This window comes from Dromaius novaehollandiae, chromosome Z, assembly GCF_036370855.1.
Source record: "Dromaius novaehollandiae isolate bDroNov1 chromosome Z, bDroNov1.hap1, whole genome shotgun sequence".
Classification (NCBI taxonomy): domain Eukaryota; kingdom Metazoa; phylum Chordata; class Aves; order Casuariiformes; family Dromaiidae; genus Dromaius; species Dromaius novaehollandiae.
The window spans coordinates 42,981,178-43,001,990 of record NC_088132.1 but is presented as its reverse complement, the minus strand read 5'-3'; the positions used below and the strand labels follow the sequence as shown (position 1 = coordinate 43,001,990).

At 42.8% G+C, this 20,813-nt stretch overlaps 1 long non-coding RNA gene across 1 annotated transcript in view; it reads left to right on the top strand.

Moving 5' to 3' along the window:
- LOC112995253 (uncharacterized) overlaps positions 1–20,813 on the top strand; it is a 41,528-nt gene that overhangs the window by 11,962 nt on the left and 8,753 nt on the right. The window contains exon 2 of the long non-coding RNA XR_003262151.2: positions 10,775–10,901. This is a non-coding gene — a long non-coding RNA (uncharacterized LOC112995253). The remainder of the gene's footprint in view (positions 1–10,774; positions 10,902–20,813) is intronic.

The window sequence follows — 20,813 nt, the reverse complement described above, 5'->3', positions numbered from 1 at the left end:
CTGGTTAACTAGAAAGACTGCTGTGTACTTATGCAGATGCACTGTTCTCACGATGTAAGAAAAGTGGCTAATTCTTATCTCTGATTTACCGAATGGAAACTTGCAGAGAGATATTATACTCTTGATGTTGGCAAATGAGACTGGACTTTTGGCATCTTTCTCTCACATGCTTGCCAAGCTGGACAACTTCCTACATAACTGTTGCCTTTTTGGAAAATACTTAAACTATTTCTTGGAAAGTGGTTGAAGGTCAGGCAGAGTTTGTTCTGGGTTTTACAGTATTTATTATTGCATAAGAAGGTTGTGTCCCACTTCTCATCGAGGTCTGGCTAAAGAATACTGATGTGATGGATGCATGCTTCCTGACACAGAAGAAACCCTACTGTAGACAGTGAATAGCAGTACTACATCCAGGTCGTGCACATGCCACACATTCATACACACATTCATACATTTGGGAAATATGTACTCTAGAATAGTCTTTAAAATCCCTCAAATATATCCAAACTGCAGAGAGCAAGGGCTCTAGCCTTGAGAGTAGAGGCCTTGAGAATACAGGCACAGGGTGGTAACTGAAGGCTGAGGGTGGAAACACAAGTCACAAAGGGTAAGTTGCTGGTTGCTAAAGGAGTGCAACTGTGAGAGCTGGATAAAACTGGTTTTAGGGCATAACAAAGAGAACAGGGAACATGTATCCTACAGGTAAAAATCCATTATATGATCAAAATGCAAGGGATAACAAGGAGATATAAAAGATGGTCACAGCCCCTACAAGAATGGGAACAAAGGAAGAACAGAGAGAGAGGAATTGCTCCAGCATTGTCTTCCTCAGTTAAGGACGCCACTGCTTCTTGACCACAACAGGTTCCCCTCAACTTTGGTAGATAACGAGTGCCGCTTTTTGGTTTGCTACTCATCTATTCATGACATTCTGCTGTGTGTAAAGTATCTTTTACTATATCATTGGATTAAGTGAATTAGAATTCTATAGAGCACTCTGTGTGTGTGTGTGTGTGTGTGTGTCCGCACGCGTGCGTTTTCTGCTTCAACCTTCCCACGCAAAGAATGGATTGATACCACAGCACTGAGTCAGAATAAACTCAGATGCAAAAACTGACTTGAATGAAAATGAGAATTTCAGACGTCCTCTCCACTCCCTCCCCCAGTTTCTTTGGTCTACTCTTAGATCTCAGCCCGTCAAAACATATGCATTTATGTACACAAATAGTCCCAGCAAAGATAAAGGAATGGAGTGCTGCTTGCTCTGTCATTGGCACATTTGATGGAGGGCAGATATCTTCCTCTCGCTGAACTTTTCTTCTTGCCTTTTTTGCCTTGTGTGCTTTGGATTTGTTCCTTGCTTGCTGGTTCCTGCCCCACACATTGCACAGAATCGTGGAGTGAATTGAATTGCTAGAGAAGGATCTGATTCAAAGAGGATGGGGTCTGGTCTAGAGGAAAAGAAACAGTTAGGATACAGAAGAAAAGTACTAGGGTATGTATGGGATTTTATTTTGTGGGGGAGGATGTTAGATTTCATCAAATGATCTTTTTTCCATTTGGCATAGAATTAGAAAATTTGTGGGTGGAGGAAAGACAGTCCCTACAATGATGTGTGGATACTGTGTTATCCTTGGATTTTGGCAAAATTTCTTGAAATTAATTGAAATTTTACCTGAAGAAATACTGTGATTTGGATTGAAAACTGAAAGATAAGCTAATTATTAGAAAAATACTGAACTGTCCTTTTGAGTATCCTGGCAAAAATTAACTTTTTGATATGGTTAGTTATGTGGATTCTAAAAGGTAGGCTGTGCTTGCACACTAACTGCTCTCCTACCTCATCACAATGCTACAGAATTACAGTGCTGCAATTCTGAGTTTGTCCCAGTGATTTCACATTACGTTTACTCACTTTAGATGTCCGAAGTAGGCTCTGCCTTTCTCAGAACTTAATCTGGATAGGCTGTCAGTAATAAAGTTCACGGATAAAAACCTAACTTGCTACATTAACTCCACTTTAGGTCATTAGCAGAGCATAAATCTGTATCTCCAATCTATTAGAAAAGTATCAAGGAATATATACCACTCAGCTGGAGGTGATCTCCCCTCGCTCCTGAAATTGTCATTGCTAAAAGTAAAATCAGACAAGACATAAATGAGCATGAATGTGAAGACAATGTGTGCTGAAGCCACTCAGTTAAAAAAAAAAATCTTTGGGACAGACCAGTTTCTGGGAAAATGACTGTTTCATGAAGTATGCAGGCCAGACTCTGTGAATGACAAAATCTGGTAAGTTGTCATATGTGCCATATGCTATGGCCTTGGTTCCCAGAAGCAAGGTTTGAGAAACAGATCATTGCAGAACTGGACATGCTTCCGTCTTTTCCATTCCTCCCCTGTTCTCAGCAGCATCCAGGTGATTTGCAAAAAAGGGTCAAATCTGGCAATGGTTTTAGATTAAAAAAAAGCATTGCTGGGAAACATTAATGTTGGGACTTTTCATTTACATACCTCTCAGCATTAATGGCTTTTTTGTTAGAAGTTTCACTTTGTGTTTTCAAACGACATTGAGATTTTAGTTAGAAATCATGCATTTGCTTATGAATTGACAAGTATTAATAGAAAAGGTTATAAAAAGGATCAAATATCTAAAAATGAAGATGAAAGTTTCAGTGAAACAGAAGTGATTTCCTATCTGAACACTAAAGAGAAAAAAACCCCTCTGCTCTGACCTAGCCTGAAGTCATCATTTTTCAGATTTTTATTTCACTCAAAATGTTCCACTTCTGCTGTCAGCACCTGTATACCAGCCTATATTGAAAATATGCTCACATAACACCTGAGGGGCTGCTGATGTAAGGGGTTACACAGTGGACTGTGGGTAATGGCGACCTTTAGGATCCAGGATTTTCTTTTTATGAGCTGAACATAAAACACAACAGTGCTGTTGGGAAACTAAATCAGCAGTATTATATCTTAATAATTTAGCAGCATAAGTATTCCATATGAACAATATCTTTAAGGAATAATTTCATGTAATGTCATATCCTTGAGTAGGAGTTACTTCTCTTTTATCTCTTGTTTTTATTTATTAACTGTCACAGATGTGGCCCTGAAATCAATATGGTTTCATAAAGGATTTCCAGAGGAAAAATGGATGTGTTCTACTCCCACAAATATAACTGGGGAGTAAGAAACAGTGTGTCCCTCAAAGACTTCAGTTATAATTGAACTTTGCCTTTCACATCTGGCTGCATGACTGCATATTTAGCTGGAAACATCTAGAAACACCAGGCAAATTATATTCATACAAGCAGCAGCATACAAAAGTTAAAGAAAATCCTGTTAGAAACTCAAGACAGGTCTACTTCCTGACTACTTTGCTCATTTTCTCCCTTAAACGTCTGTGCTGCAGACTTTCTTCATCTGTATACTGTTCTCTGTACCACCCCTAGCATTAAACAAAGAGAGGGTAATACACTCTTGACTGTAAAAATGGAAATAAAACTTGTCTTTGTCTTTTCTTGTAATTTAGCAGTAATTGCTGGGAAAAAGCAGAGTTCAGAGTTGTCCTTACAAAATTCTAAATGGCCTGTAATGTTTGCTTTTGGCTAAATCATTATATAAAGTGATCAAAGACACATTCAAAGTAAACCCATCATACATTTGCTCAGGTCTTGTCAGTTCTGATTTAACCCAAAGAACTGTACTAAAATACAATGTAGTGCTTACTGTATATTTCAACAGAAATACTGGAATGGAAATTTTCTGCTCTAACCCTATTTTATGTTGCAGCCTGTTCTTATGGAATACCTTAAAACTATAGGAACATTCATAAAGAAGAATCACATGAGAATTTGGAAAATTCCCTTCATAATTATGAATTGCTTTTTAGCAGTTCATTCACATTGTAGTAGAAGCAGATAAGTTAGCTTCATGCTAATACGTAGCAATTGTACTGAATCAGAGCTGAAGCCTAATTAATTGAGTACACTGTCTCTTAGAGTGGCTGGATTCAAATGCATTTGATAACTATGCAAAAGGCAGGCTGATGTGAGGAAAATTTATCTTCCTTTTATTATCGTCCCTTTTATTGCCAATAGCAAAAGTGACTGAACTCATAAAGTGATGTTAAAATTTAAAGAGGCGATGTTTGATGGTGGTCCTCTTATCTGCGTGAAGGTTTGTTCTGTTAAGCTTCCTAAATTCTTGGCTTCACCTCTGAAGCAGGAAGTTTACAAAACTTTTTTTAATTAGGTTTAGAGTTGGGTCTAAAATAAGGAAAACCATGCAGAGGACTTTAAGCTCTTCAAAATTCACAAAACAAGAAAAAGATAAAGAATTCATGTAAAATTGCTTTCATGTTATATAGAAAATAAATAATTCTCCACATAAAATTTTCCTTGTGGCAAGTGTGTAAAAAAAGAGATTTTTTCTCTCTCGCTGCTAGAATAAGAACATTTTTAATTCAGAACATTTCAGGACTGAATGTGAAATTTCACATCCATGGTTTAGTACTGACCCCTTTAACATACCAAGAGCCAAATCTCCAGGATTAAGAAAGAATTAATTAACGATTCTAAGAAAAAGATTTACAACTCTATACAGTGAAATGTGTAACAAATTATGTTTTAAATATATGTGAATTAATATAATGATCTGGATGATAAGATAATAATCAGCACCTGATATGCCAGAGTTAATGCAGATGTTATTACTGTATTACTGAGAGATGGTCTGAATGCTAAAATGAAAGCAAAATTTGCTTTCGGACACTTATCCTGCCAGTATGGCATAGTAGTTAAGTGTGTTTCAACAAAGCATTAGTCAGCTTGAGTGCTACCAGTGGAGCCCAAAGAAACTGTCCTTAGCCTGCACGTGCCATTCCCTATGGGTGAGATGCAGGTATGCAGATACAGATGTGCTCCCGCATCCCCTCTTTAAAGGCAACACAGCTATAGCCAATATGTCAAACAGCGTGTGTCCGTACAGTAGCCTACACTGCCTAGAAGCATTTGGCAAGGCTAGGAATATATGTACTAGTCAAGTAGGCAGGAGCTTCAGCTCTGACTGAAACAATAATTTGTGTACATAATTTACATGCATCTTGCCTATCAACCTTTTTATGGCTTTTACAAGATTTTGGTAGCTGGTAAGCCCGTGGAACTTGTTCTTGCAATGGAAGAGAAAGTACGTACTGCCTTTCACAGCTGCGTTTGGGGGCCTCAGTAGGTTCACAGCAGATAGCTCTATGCAGTGATCCTTCCTCTGCAGTAATAAGGGCCTAAACCATACCCATGTCTCCATTGGGAGCTCTTGCATGGCGTCATGAGGCCAACATGTAACTGAAAAAAAATTTTAAATGTGACTTTTTCCAGGCACATTTGAAAGCCCAGATTTCGGCTACCTCCAAGAGGGGCTGGACAGAGGGATCTAGTGGACAGGACCTGGTGTAGGTTCTGCACTCAGTAAAAGTAACGGGGGCAGCTACAGCCCTGCTGAGCCCTGTGCTCTGCTAGCTGCGGTTTGGGCGACGGGTGCTCATCCCTCCTGCACGGGCAGGGAGCTGCTGCGAGCTTGGCTGAAGGGCGAGCGAGAGACCGCTGGGGGCTGCCTGTGCTGCTTGGCAGTGCCTAAGTCAGACAGTTTGAAGGAGAAAGGCGGCTTTGTATCTGAGTCAGTGTCTCAAAAGAAACTAAACTCCATATATTTAATTAATTGTTTTCTTAAGGCAGTGAGCTGAAGTGAAAAATTAAAATCATCATTGACATAACATAAAAGCAGTAGGTTGTGGAAATGCTAGAAACTGGATGTAGCAAGTTTGATTATGTCAGTTTTATTACACTTACTGTTTGTCTTCCTCCTCCTGCTTGTTACACATACCGAATCATAGTTCTTATTAAATTGCAGGGTCTCTAGGCTAGAGATTGCAGTCTGTGACTGCTTCTTCTGGTGCTGTTCTGTGAACTTTGATAGGTTAAATCCAGCCACTGAACTAGTATTTTTAACACAGCCCTATCACAGTGTGACAAACAGTCATGGTTCAAAGGTTTATATACTTGTCTGCTTAGACCCCTGGAAAGCACTGCACTTAAAAATACTTTAAATGTTTTGAGGGTACAGAAAGAGAAGGAAGATGATAAAAATATTTGAAGTATAAAGCACTGAAGCCTTTAATTTGTTAACTGGGTATGGAATTCCCATCATTTCTTTTTCCATTTAGGAATAGAGAGATTGATATAAAGAAAGATCTCTCAAATGATGCCCTTTCAGCTATTATTAAAAATACCTAAAATTGTCCATTTTAAGTGAAAATTTAATTAAGATGCATTGGACAGCTATTCTTAGAGCGCTCACGTTTATCCTTTTGATGCGGCAGTAAGGTGTGCGTACCTAAAAGGGAACACTAAAGATAACACTGCGGCTCCTCTACCTGCTGCTGACTTACTTGCAAAGAGGACACAGCGCACAGGCCCATTAGCCCCTCTAAGACCAGCCGCGCTCCGTGCTACGGTGCTGCTTTTAGCTGTCTCTGCGGCAGCCAGCCAGTCTGGAAAAGACCCATTTTCAGCCGACTGAGAGAGACAAGAGAAAGGGGGTAGCGGAGGGGCGCGCCTGCTCCCACAGAGGCCTGTCGTTTCGGGGCTCCCGCTCCATGCCGGCTCGGCACCGCTGTGGCCTGGGGTCTCGCTGGCCTGCGCTGACGGTGTGCCGCCTGCAGGGGTGGCAGGGTAACGATGCCATGCTCCAGGTGAGCATCACCGCCACCTCCAAACCAGCCCCACAGCTTTGGCACGCCCATGCCGAGGTGGGCAGATAGCCCAAACACGCGGCCTGCCTGCTAAGTGCCTTGGGCAGTCTTGTGTCAGGCTGGGACCTGGCACTCGTACCCAGTGCAAGAGTCAAAGAGAGGGCTGGCTGGGCAGGGCTCGCTGGTTCCAGATAACCTGACCCCCTAAGGGCCGGGCTGCCCAAAGAGAGGGTGGAAACGTATGTGTGAAAGAAAGGTCTGCAACCTATGTTTCGTGTTCAGGACTGTGTCCTATACCTATCCGAGGTCCCCTTTTTCTGGCCTCTTCCTTGAGACCAGGAAGTTCAGAGGTGTCAGGGTAGATGCTAGGATCCCAGGAGACAGCACAGCTGGAAATCATGGTATTAATGTTAGAAGTTTCAGATCCTTAATTTTTCAGCCATTTTATGTTTTCTCTAACTTAAGTATCTTTTAAATCACTGCCAAGTGGAATGGAGGCCTGAAAACCTCACCCTTCTCTTAATTTATTTGTCAGTTGGGTCTAAAATCTTGCACCTACCTTTCATCCATTGTTTTTTTTTTTTTTTTTCCTTTTGTTTACTATACATGAAATGTGTGTAGTCCTTGGTAATACCTAGTCTGGAAAGGTCTCCAAGGGGTTCATCCTTCTAAAACAGGATGAACTGCCTGCATATCTGTGTTATTTCTGAGAGAGGTTTGTCTATTTTTTCTTGACTCTCCGCCTGAGATTTTTCACCATGTCCTGCAGCAATATTCTGGCCATCAGAAAATACCCCCTAACCTAGAGCCACCTGTTAGGATTTAGGCCCTTTGTTTCCTATCCTAGTCCTCATGGAGCTAGAAAGAAGTTTATCCCCTACCCCTTTGCAGCTGCCTCTTGTATACTTTAAGAGTGTTGTTACATTCCCCTCCATGTTCTCTTCTTTAAACTAAACAGCCCTACTTCGTTCAGTCTTTTCTCACCGAGTACATTTTCTAGACCTCTGGCTATTCTCACTGCTCTCCTCTGGACTCCTTCCAGTTACTCCCCATCTTGCAGGAAGTGCCTTGCCCAAAACTGGATACAGCGGTCCAGCTGAGGTTTTACTAATGCTGACTAGAGTGGAATGAGTACTTCATGAGCCTTGTAGGTTATGCTTCTATTTATATTTTCCAGTACAGTGTTTGCTTTTTTAGTAACAGCAGCAGATTAACTCCTGTTAGCTTTAGATCTATTATGACCCTCAGATTCTTTTCTACAGAAGTGCTACCCAAAAAATTGGTTATCTGCCTAAAGAGTTGACTAACTTTGTCTGCATGTAGTACCTTCTGCTTATTCTTATTGAAAAATATCTGTTTAAAAAAGATAATTTCTCCAATTTATCAAAACGAGCTTAAGTGTTAAAGGTGTTCTCCAGTGTCACTGCCAGTACCACTGGCTCGGTGCCTACAGTTTAATAGGGTTATTCTCTATTGAAATAGCCTAGTTGCTGAAAATATTGGTTTGCACAAAACCCAAGACAGAACTCAGTCTATCCTTGTGTTTTTACAGTAAATGGCTGAGCACTCTTCTGGTATGGTTCTCCAGTTTTGTATCCACCCTAAACTGTTTCATCTCGACTTGGTTTGCTTATGGAAAGATCACATCAGCCAATGTCAAAAGCATAATGAAATGCAAGATTTATGACTTCTATTGTTTATTCACAGACCTTTTCTTTTACTTTATTGTAGTGGAAATGAGATTGGTTGGATGTGATTTGTCCTTGATGAATCTTTGTTGGCTGTTTACAAATAGTTTGTTATAATATCAGTAAAGCCTTTTGTTTGAACGAAATTCAGTTTCTTTTCTTAAAACTTTTGCTGACATTTATAAAAATATTTATTTAATTGGCTAAGGCAAACTTCTCTTACTTTGCGCAACTTAAAGTACAGACTTCTGCACAACAATACATTTCAGTATAGATGGGAATTTGGAAATCTAAGTTCCATTGCAAAGCATCGTTGCACCTAGAGGAAGATCAGACTATCTGAATGATTTTAAGGGATGGTTTAGTAGACATAGGATAAAATTAAGAGCCAAGTCCCACACTTAAGGGCCAACAATAAGAATATACCCTTACTCCGTTAGCAAGCAAGTCATCTGGTGAGAATAACAAAGGCATAGAATGACATGGTTGTATTAGTGCAATTACTGTGAGTTTTGAATACCAACAGTGATTATTGTTATTAAAAGCTACTATAAGATTTTTGACAGCATGTCTTTCTTAGAAATCCACGAGCCTTTTCTTAAACTCCTTAGGTGGTCAAGGAATAGAGAGCTTGGATTAAGAGTAGGCTAGAAGAGCTTGGCTTACTTAGCCTGGCAAAATGAATACAGCAAGCATATTGTTATTCCTGATAAATGTGTCAGGGTTGGACATACAGGGAGGACATATTATCATAGAAAATGTTAGCACTAGAATAAAAGAATGTAAGTCAGGGAAAACCTGTGGGCTGTTGCAAGTACTCTTAACTATAGTCGATATTTCAGAATTGTACAGATCAAAAGTATCAGTATCAGTCTTATGAAACATTGCAGTAATAAGGTGAAGAAAGGAATAACAGCAACTGTTGTATCAATCTCATGCTTGCATGAATCAGATCACCGTGGTTTTAGTGTTTCACAATCACTATAGCACCACTGTGAAGGGTGAAAGTGGTGTTTTATGGAGAAGTTATGGCAAAAATGAGCCTTAAAGGGGGGGTGTTACATATCTGGAGTACATAAAAGTAGGTTCCAACACTGAACCTGTAGATACTTACTTTTTTTTTTTTTTTTTTTTTTGTATGACACAGAGTGACTTGTTTTAGTTTGCATAAGAAATTAGTGAACTTGACCAGTTTCCCACATTTATTAGACTCATGCTGTGGCCTTTGGGCTATTTTTAATGCTCAGTCTTAACTTGTTCTCAGAGAATTCTGCAACCTCTTTCATTAGAAAACTGAATAATCAGTGTTATCACCATTTTATATCTGGAAAAATGAGGCACAGGAATGTTAAAGCCAGAGTTTCAAAAGCAACTTTTTATGCTGGTGTATTAGTAGTTGTGACTTTGAAAGACTAAAGTGTATCCATCTCTTACAATGGCTCTAACTGTTACCAGACTTGAAATTATTTCTAGGCAGGAGGAAGAGAAAACAGAACAGTTCATTCACATTATTCAGAGGGATCATGAATTAAACTTTGCTATTCTGCAAATGTCCTTCAATAGCGGTGCTGGTACATGGGCCTCAGGGGCTGAACATTGTCCCCAGTTACCCATTTTCTGAAAACCTTCCCTTCTATGCTGACGACAGCAACAGGTAGTACAGTGCGTGCATGACAGTGTGGGGAAACGTTCACTGGTGTGTTAACAAACCCCTGCCATAGATGGCCCCAGGGTTCATGTTAACGAACCCCTGCCATAGATGGCCCCGGGGTTCCTGCTGCTCCAGCACTCGGTGGCTCTCTGCTTCCCAGAGCTGAGGTGACATGGGGCACAGCAGTGACATCAGTAGCATGTCCTTCTGACTCACCTGGAGCAAATCGTGCAGAAGTGTCAGCACTGGAGAATAGGCTATTCTGGTCCAGCCATTAACCTTCTGCTTCAGGGATTTTACCTCTAGTATTGCAGCTGCTTACTTTCATTACAGTTAATAATTTTTGTGAATGCTCAGACTGCTGTGTGGGTTGCGTATTACCCCAGGACATGCAACTCATTCACTATTAGGTTTTCATTCTACTACTTTTTATGAAGGCCAGGGAGTACAGCAATAAATTGAGAAAATAACATAACACTGGACATACATGACAGTTCGGCTTGGCAACATGAGGCCCATACTCCCGCAAATGGCATGATCAAAGATACTGATGTGTAGTTTTGTTTCATGGCAAAGAAAATAGATGTTTTGAGCAACCAGTGGAAGATAAGAAAGTTTGAGTGCATTGGATAAAGTAGTTTCTCTGATCTACTAATTCCTTTTTGTTTGTTTTCTTTTCAGTAACTTTCACATCATTCTTCCTATAATGAAACCAAGAAATCAGTTTGTGGCACAAGTTTGGCATGGAGCTGGTATACCTTTGGGTACTTGAAAGGCAGTGTGCAAGTTGAGACCTGTCACATCAAAAGTGAGTATTACGGTCCCAGTTAGCAACAAATACCCACCTCTGAAACATCCTCAGTAAAAAGCTGCTTGCTACTCAGAGCCATTTCAGAAGCCACCACTCTCTCAGGCACAACTAGAAGTCACCTGTTGTGGCCCTGAGTTGCTTGGACATCCTGGCATATGGGGGCAGAGCAGGTTAGTTTGCATACCGTAAGATCCCAAATTATCAAAAATTATCTGTTCCGTAGCACAAGAATTGTTTGCAGTGCATAGGAAACTGTGAGGTCTCTAGTGTCTTTCACTTTTTTGCTTCAGAAGCCACGTGAACCCTACCAGAAAAACAGCAGTTATTCCCATACCATTCCTTTGTATTATGTCTGCATTGTAAAAGCAAACTGCTGGCTCAGAAATAGGCGACCTGAGGCCCTTAATCCGCTTTACTCTTCCACACTGAACTTGCATAATCCACATGAAAGCCAGGCCAAATCTAGTTATTTATAATCCAGGAAAATTCTGGCATGCTGTATGCATTGCCCCAGAAGGGGTTTCCCAAAGTGCAGGAACGTGCTGTTCTCCATCCCTACTTTGGGTAGTTTGCTTTAAGACTATTAGTACTAAAGATTGTCTACATAAAATGTAGTGATATGATCTATTTTAAATACATGTTTTGCTTCAGATATACCTACCATCCTGAGTACAGCTAGTTATGTTCATTGTGGTGTCAAAAATGATTGAATGCTATTATGCTATGAATTAATTTAGAATATGGAAATCATATGTTCTGAAATGAGCATCTCTGCCTATCCACAGTAGTTTGTTCTTCCTCTGGGGAATTTTGTTGTCATTGTTGTTTTTGCATGATATTTCTAATTTGCTGCATTTCTTAGTATTTTCTGGGGTTTAAGGCTTTAAGGGCAAACAAAAGATGGTATGTTATTTTCCAAAAGAAAAAAAAAAGGGATACAAATAAGAAGTGATGTTTCACTAGTCAAATAATTCCAATCCCTTAAAAATACTATATCATCTTGAGGGAGAGTTTACGGTTATCTGTATGTCCTAGTCATGGAGAGTGTGGAATGGGTTCAGTTCTTTATGCATAATTTCAGAAGACATAAGGAAGCTCAGGCTTTTGGAAATCGGTTCATATGTAGCAATTTGAAAGAAAAAAACATGTCATGATTTTCAAAAGTATGAACAAAACTTAGCTGCCACTGGGTGTAATGTTACTGCGTAATCCACATATGAAATAGCAACTTTTTTGTGTTTTCATCATGGCACATACCTTCAATTGCTGTTCATATTTCTGAGATTTGTGTTTATAAATACAACAGGAAGAAGGGCAGATAAAAGGGTACTAACTTTGCAACAGGCCCAGGCAGGAATTAATTGCGAGAGAAGAGAGTTGTGCTCCTCTTGTGCCTTTGCTGTGGACCAGCAGAAGAAAGATCCTTTCTTGACCCCAATCACAGGTCATCTTCATCCCTCAAGTAAATTAGAGCAGTGCAAAGGCCATTAAAGTAGCCAAGGAAGAATGAATTTTCAGGAAACCTGTGTTATAGCGCCTTTCCCTGGGCCATACTTCCTAGGCCAGTACCTGTCCAAAAACATAGCCAGTACCTGATTAAGTGTGGTTTAGATAGGTTTTGCTAGGGGAGAATAGTATCTTCCGGGAGCTGTTGGAAGACTTGAGCACTCTAAAAAAAACCCCAAACTCCTGAACCCTCAGAGCAATGCCACCACATGGTAGCTCAGCTGGCAGTAGGAATAGGTTCCAGACTGTCCCAGCAGAAAATTAGCTGCGATTCTTGCCTTTTCCTGCACACCAGTGTGGGGCGGCCTCTGAAGAGGGAGCATCACAGCGTGATCACCCTGGTAATAGAAGAAACCTGTTAAGGATGGGTTAAAGCAGTACTCTTGCTTAAAATGCACAAAGAGCTTTACTGTCTATTCAGCAGAAGCTGGGCACCCCAGAAAGCAGAGAAAACTTCAGGTTTGCCTTTCAGAAGCCAGAAGTATGGGGGAAATGGTATAGAGAACATGATCCAAAAGAGCTCACCAGAGGGAAGCTCCTATGCACTGAGCTCCGTCGCACCTCTCCACTCAAAGCCTGCATTTCTTTAGACCATGTTTAGTGACAATGTCCAAACAGACTGTGAGAGCTAAATTACTGAATTTCAATTACTCAGCTGAAATGTCTACTTTACAAGTACATCAAAAGATCAGGATCAGCCCTGTGAACCTAGTTTTGATCTTGTTTATTCAGCCTAGTAACTCCAGTGGAGTAACTCAAGATTTACAGTTGTGTGAGATCAAGATGATGGCTTACTGTTTCAACATCTCTGGTGTTTTGGCATGTAAGTTAGGCACGCAGTGTTCTTGGATTCTCCTTTTACCTAATTTCCTGGAAATTAGGATAGATAACATTAAATCATAGAAGAAGATTTAATTAAGGTCCCTTTTTTCTACCAGTGGGAGACCACTCCCTATTTCCCAGTTCTTTGCCTGTCTATCTGGTTTTCAGGGACTGGGGTGATGCTGTTCCTCTCATTTCCTTTAGAAAGCTTCTCCATAGCCTTAGGACATTGCGTGCTATATTCTCATGTGAACAAATACACCTGGAGTTTTTTAATATATATTTTTATCAGATATTTGGCTCACACAGCTGCTAGACATGGAATCCTGCTGCTAAAACATGCTTGCGTCTGTCCCTCGGGGCAGGGGGAGTTGAAGAGGTGAAGAAGTGCCATGATGGGCTTTGGCATGATGGGGGCTGTGCACCGCACTGCCAGCGTCCAGCTTCTCGCTTTGGACTTGAGATATTCAGGTCATTTGGTAAAGGGATGGAAAGCAAATGAAACTTGCAGTAAGACTGCTGTGACTTTTCCTCTGCTCTTGTGTGAATTGGCAATGCTGTGAGCTTTAACAGATGAAGCAAATTGCAAGTCTACTAACTTGCCCCCCCCAATGAACTTTAGCAGATTGCTCAAATGCTGTATTTCACAGTGCAAAACATGAAATATATCTCTTCTCACTTTGTTGATCAAAGTGCACTTTTAAATAGAAACAATTCTGCATTTTACATAATCATTTCCTGCTATGGCTAGCATTACAGAATCCAACAGGAACGTTTCCTGCTGCTACAGCTAACTTACTGATAACTTGCTGCTGTTTATTTACAAATGCAATGCTCAGGCATCTTCTTTATACCCTCCCCCTTCCTTTTTCTTTGTGTGGGGGGGTGCCTTGGGGTGGTTTTGCGCCTTACAGCCCTGTCCTCCCCAAACCTTCCTGTGAGCAGTGCTGCCAACCTGCATGCGCTGCCGAGGAAGGCTTGAGAATTTGTTGGACTTGAAAAGAAAGCAAATGGACTGTGAGCTGCTGAAAGGATACAGGTGGTTTTGAACAGCTCGCTGAAGTCTGTGAAACTGAAGTCCGGAAACAGGACGGCTCCTGAGCCTCCCAGTGGACTTCACCAGACGGGGCTATACCGTCGAGCTCGTGAGTAACGGGCAGCAGCTCACCTCCCAGCAAACAGCAGTGAGGGAAAAGTGACCAAGCCAAAATGACTCAAAGGGAAACAAAACCTCCAGAGAAAAGACTGCTTTGACAGCCTGCTAACAGGCTTAACTCTAGCAACAGTTGTGCAGCTGTCAGTGCAGTCAGCGATGCAGCTGATTGCATAACCAGGGGGAATGTAAAGCTAGATACAGCAAGAAACCTGTGGCAACGTGGTCCTAAACTTAGCAACCTCTACTACTTGCTCTCCAGTAGTTCTGCTACAGAAAGCTGAATGACCAATGGTAAATCTTGAATGGCTGGATATAGAGAATTTTAATAGGTGCTTAAAGCACTCGGAAGTTTCCAGCTGGGAAATGCAACTTCTGGGATGATGAAGTGCTGAAAAGGAGAAACCGGGGCACAAAGAGCTTTCTAAGTTATTCTTATGTATTTGTTAGTTTGTTATTTCTAAGTATTTGTTAATGGGAGTCTGTGAGATGATAAACTGAGGACCTGAGACTGCAAAAAATACGTGAGAATACGTGCAAAAAAGTATGAGAAACCTGCTCAGCACTTTCATCTTGAAGATGTGTCTTGGAAGAAAGAAGACCCTATTGCCGTGACTTCTTGAGGCTTTCAGGATCTGTTCTGAGTTACATAAAGTAAATTTCCCAAGAATACAATTATCTGTCTGGACAGATTCATGGAGTTTAACTTTGAACACGTGCAACATGAATCTGAAACAGTGCTGTGCAAACAGGATACTCTTTCTTTATATAAAACATCAGCTGTTGGGTCACATCTCTTCCTCTGGAATCAGCAGCTGGAAAATATTAGATGAGTCACAAGGAGTGAGAGCTTTGAAAAGCAGCCTGTAGCAAGTGACATACAGGGTGATGCCTTTAAACCCATAAGGAAAACCCCCAAATTGGAGCCTTCAATGCAAGGGGAGGGTTAAGCTGCTCTGAAAGGTAATTTAAGTGACAAATTGACAAAAGGGATCAAGTGGGTGCCACTAATACACTCGGGCAATCTCGGAAAGGGCAAGGTGGAAATGAATGCGTAGAGCATGAGCGCCCTTTTGCTTGTTTTTTGAGCAGCCCTGATTTTGCACTTACACTACTTCCTGAGATAATTTACACCAGCCTACACAGCACTTGGAGCTGTGGCCGTACTCTGACAGACAGATGGTAGCTCAAAACTCCGAATGCGCTCACAAAACTGTCGAGATGAATCAGCGTAGGCAGCATGGATTGTCAGTATGCTAGTAGGTTACCTGAGGATTTTAGGTTATGTTTACATTGCAGGCAAGCTATAACTGCAGGATGTGTCTTCTGCTTTATTCTGCAGCACAGATAGGCAGTATTTGAGTGTCCAAATATGGGACACTTTTTCTTCAGGAGGATGCAAACTACAGTGCGTATGTTCTGCTTTGCCAGGTCCCCCAGCTTAGCGTGGGACTAAGGGTGCGGGGTCAGGCTGTGGCTGGCCGTTGTGAGAGTGTTGCCAAGGCGCATCCATGGGCAGAGGCAAAGTCAGCATCTTGAGACCCAAGCCAGTGTACGCCGGCCCAGCTGAGGCACCAGCATGTGCCTTTCCTCCTCAGCACCCAGCTGGCAAAGGGGTTTCGTGCTACACCTCCTCCCGGCGGGGCCATGGTACCCAGCCCCCCTCCCCGCCTCCAAGTCCCTGATCCCCGGGAAACAAAGCTATCAGTGAGTGGCTGCCAAGGTCAAGTTTGCTTTCTGGGCATTTTCAGCAGGTTATTTCAGAGAACAGTGTGCTAAAAGAAAAATACCTATTGCGAATTGGAGTATTACACACTGTGGCCATGTTTTGGGTCTGCAAATGTTGCTTCTCTTAGCTGTAGCTCAGAAAAGCATGGCTGCTGCTGAATCCCTACTGCCCCGTAAGTGCTTGCTACAGTCTTTTCTCTTTCTTTTTCTTCCTAGGCTCTCCTTGCTCTCAGCTGGAGAATGTTACATATGTTTTCATGCCTGTAGCAGCAGAGCCCATTTAGATTCCTATATTGCCTTATTTCACTACAACACAAATGAATCTTAGGAAATAGGGATGTGAGGGGACCCCCCCCCCCAAAAAAAAAAAGGCAGCTAGTGCTTTAGCACATTGCTCTCAGCCTGTGTTAGACTCAGTCTGCAGAATCAGTAGAGGGTGAGTGGGGAAAGCAATTCTCATATGGATGACCTTAGATATGTATGGGGCCACACTGCATTTGCTAGAGAAGTTTTTAGGAAGCCATTAAAAAACAAGGCAGAAATTCCCAATTCTAGCCTATCATTACGTCATGATAGGATCATCTGGCTCTGAATAACAGGTAATACAAATTGTAACAGATATTTGCCAACCTGTTCTTAAAGATCTTGAAGATGAGCATCCCACAGCCTTCCCTTAGCAATCCCCTTCAGCATGGTCCTCTCCTTCCCCTTTGAAATTGTTTTCTAAACTTTTAAATTTTACCTAAATCTCTTCCATGACACTGAAGGCTACTTTATCTTGTCCTATGCCCATAAAGAGCAGTTCGGTACCTTCACTTTGGACTAAACAGGCCCAATTCTTTCAGTCATTCCTCATCAAACATACTTTCTGCAATCTCTGTTTTATGTTTGCCCGGCCTCTTGCCACTGGGCGCGCATCTTTTTTGAAGTGAGATGCCCAAATAGGATGGCTAACTCCAGCCGTAGACTTGCCAATGCTGAGTAGAGCTAAACTATTGCTTGACCTGGCTCTCTGGCTGCACTCCAGGATATTCCAGTATCATGTTTGCTTTTTTTTTCACAAGAGCATGATGGTGTTGAGACAGAACTGGGCTTATTATCATTCTATTTAAATTTGCTTTGGGGGTTTGAACTTCTTATCTGGATTATTGATTTCTTATTTTGTAATGTGGTGGTACAGCTTTAACATTAGAAGGTTTTTTTTTTTTTTCTTTTGTGAATAAACTTACCTAGTTGTATGGGTTTTATGGGCGCATAGACATATGTTAGCTAACTTCCACTGAATAATCTCCTCTTAATCCAGCACCTCTTGATGTCCTTGGTGGTGTAACTCCAAGCTATAAGGGTTAATGTTTTCTTCATTTGATAATTAGCTGTGGGTTTTTTTCAGTACTAGAATTTAACTGGTAATGCAAGCAGTTCTGACCTACTTTTAGCTGAAATTTTTAATGCTGAATGCTAACAATAACTGCTTTCTAACTGCATATTTTAAAATGCTTTGTGAAAAACAGGTACTGATTATTACTGTTCCTATTTTACAAGTGCCAGCTTTGATTTGTTTTTTATTTGATTTGCTGAGGGACAAAAAAAATTGATTTTCCAGCTCTTCCGTGATACGTTATTAGAAGGTTTGCAAGTTAGAAGCAAGGTTTTCTGAATTGATCTACTTGACCACAATGCCTTAAAAAAAAAATACTGGCACTAGCCTTTCTGTTGCACAAATAATTATTTAACAAGCTTGGGGGGGGGGGCATAGTTTTCCTGTATCAACTAGCTGAGAGACACATTCACTGGCTTTTTCAATTATTTTGGTCAGTTTTTCACCTACAGGAACCCTCCCCAACAGCGAGGCGCACCGAGCTGCTCCCTCCCCCTCCCCAGTGCTGCCACGCGTCTCCCGATCAACCCGCACACTGCTGAGCCTCAGCTGTAATTCAAGGGCTCTTTGCAGAGCGGACAAGTCTCAGCGTTGCCCTCCCAAGGAGGAGCCCAATACGCCTCACTTCCCGCTCAGCCTTGAGGCAGCGAGGTTCAGGTGTGCTGCGGCGGCCCGGGAAACAGCTGGGAGAGCTCCGTGGCACCCGGGGTGGGAGAGGGACGTTTTGCCAGTGTTTGGGGCAGGTTTGAGGGAGCGCTGTGAGCGGGGCAGGCGCTGCCTGTGGTGCGCACGCGTCTCCGCAAGACGGCCGAGCCCTCAGCCCAGCTGATTTTAGTCAAAGGCCTGAGCTTTGGGGCCCCTCGCTGGCAGTGGCTGCAAAGAAAGGCCCCATTCCTCCCCCGGCATATGCATGGAAACACCCTGCAGCCCCACCACAGCGTTTGCCCTACACACGCGTGCCCTGCCCCAGGTCGGCACGGCTGCTGCGGGGCCTACAGCCACGCAGGTGAGCCCCCGCTGCGGAAGCGCAGCCGCTGGCGAGCGCTGAGGCGAGGGGCGCGCGGCTGAGGCCAGGGGTGTGCAGCCGAGGCGAGGGGCGCACGGCCAAGGTGAGGGGGTGCACGGCCAAGGTGAGGGGTGCACGGCTGAGGCAAGGGGTGGGCGGCCAAGGTGAGGGGGTGCATGGCCAAGGTGAGGGGTGCACGGCCGAGGCAAGGGGTGCACGGCCAAGGTGAGGGGGTGCACGGCCAAGGCGAGGGGTGCACGGCCAAGGCGAGGGGTGGGCGGCCAAGGTGAGGGGGTGCACGGCCAAGGCGAGGGGTGCACGGCCAAGGCGAGGGGTGGGCGGCCAAGGTGAGGGGGGTGCACGGCCAAGGCGAGGGGTGGGCGGCCAAGGTGAGGGGGTGCACGGCCAAGGCGAGGGGTGCACGCCCGAGGCAAGGGGTGCACGGCCAAGGTGAGGGGGGTGCACGGCCAAGGCGAGGGGTGGGCGGCCAAGGTGAGGGGGGGTGCACGGCCAAGGTGAGGGGGGTGCACGGCCAAGGCGAGGGGTGGGCGGCCAAGGTGAGGGGGTGCACGGCCAAGGCGAGGGGTGCACGGCCGAGGCGAGGGGTGCACAGCCGAGGCGAGGGGGTGCATGGCCAAGGTGAGGGGTGCACGGCCGAGACAGGTGAGCAGCAACGGTGCAGCAGATGCTGCAATGTGGCCCCGCAGCGCCCGGTGAGGGCCACCGGAGTTGGCGCGTGCACGTCGGCTGGCTGCAGCGCCTCACCGCAGCAGCTTGCTGCCTGCTCCCTGCAAAAAGGGGCAGCTGGGGCTCTTGGATGGTTTTTGTGCCCAGAGTCAGTTTTGGATCACATGGACCACAGAGGCAAAAACGTGATGCAGGTAACTGATGTCCCACATAGTCCAGACTGGACATTTTCTCCACGGCAGTGTCAATACTTATGATTCAAGGATCATTACAAGGAAGAGGACATGTATGAAAGCCTATGTGCATTTCTTAAAAATGACCATGCTGGCGTTGTTGGTTTTTTTTTTTAAAGTTATGGTCAGTCTGTAATGCCTTTTTTCTTTTTTCTTTTTTTTTAAGCCTTACGAAGTTGATGCTACATGCATGCTATGGCCACTATTGCTGATGCAATAGAGTCGGTCACCTCTGCATATTTAGGAAGCCTCTTTGAATCATCCTGTGTTTAAAATCAGCCTTGACAAATTTTGGTCTCTAGGAAGTTATTATATGAAAAGATGTATATAGTAAGGAGTCTTTCACATTTATTATTAACAAAAAACATGTTCTTTGCAGTATTCGAGAGTCAGTGTCAGTTGTGCTGTAGTTTGATCAATGACCCTAATCCACTGATCCTTATGTCTTTATTAAAATGTGGCATGTTGCTGTGAAGATTAAAAAGCATTGCCCAAGGTCAAGCAGTCCTTATTTCAGCAGTTACAGGTTCTAAAATGACTGCCTGCAATCCTTTCAGATTTTCCAGAAGCTTTAAGAGCTTTTCCTGTGTAGCAAATTTAAATAACACTAACAACAGGATTGGGATTTTTAGGTTTCTTTTTAATCACCTTTCATAGCTCTTTTAGAAATGATTCACTTACTTCCCAAAGCCACAGGTTAAAAAAAAAAGAATCAATCAAGCAGTGCTCTAATTCTATTAACTGTTTCTCACCATTAAATACGTATATACTTATGTATATACATAGCTAATGTGTTTATATTACGTATATACAGTGTGTATATACACACACGTACTATGTATGTATACATGTATAAATAAAATTGCTTTCTGACCCCAGAGCCAGCTCTAGTCCAAATCCACAGCAGTGTGTTGTCTTTCCTACGGTTAGATCGGTGGCCATTCGGATCAGTAAGTGGTGGTGCCTTGTGTGCATGGTCGCTTATTTTATGATCCAGCCAAAGTCAGCAGGCCAAACTCAATCCCTGTGCAAATTCACTTAGTGGGATAAACAGTCAAGGCATATGGAACTGCACTCATTTGCATCTCATGACTGGAAGGCTTCAGGGGCAGACCCACATCTGGTGTTAACTGCTAGATCGCCACTTCTGTTTTTGAAAACTGATGCTATGTTTCTGTTCTGTGCGAAAATGAAACTAATACACATTATAAGCCTTACAAATACAGATGTTGCTTCTTTCCCCAACAAAACTGCTTTTAAGAGAGGAGTGTATCAGCAGTCTCTAAACCTAACTTACACAGGCTAGAAGAATGGTCGCTTAAGTCAGCTTCCTTTACCAGAGGCTGCAAATGAAGTGTATCATATTTACCATGCATATAAACCCACAGTCTCCTCC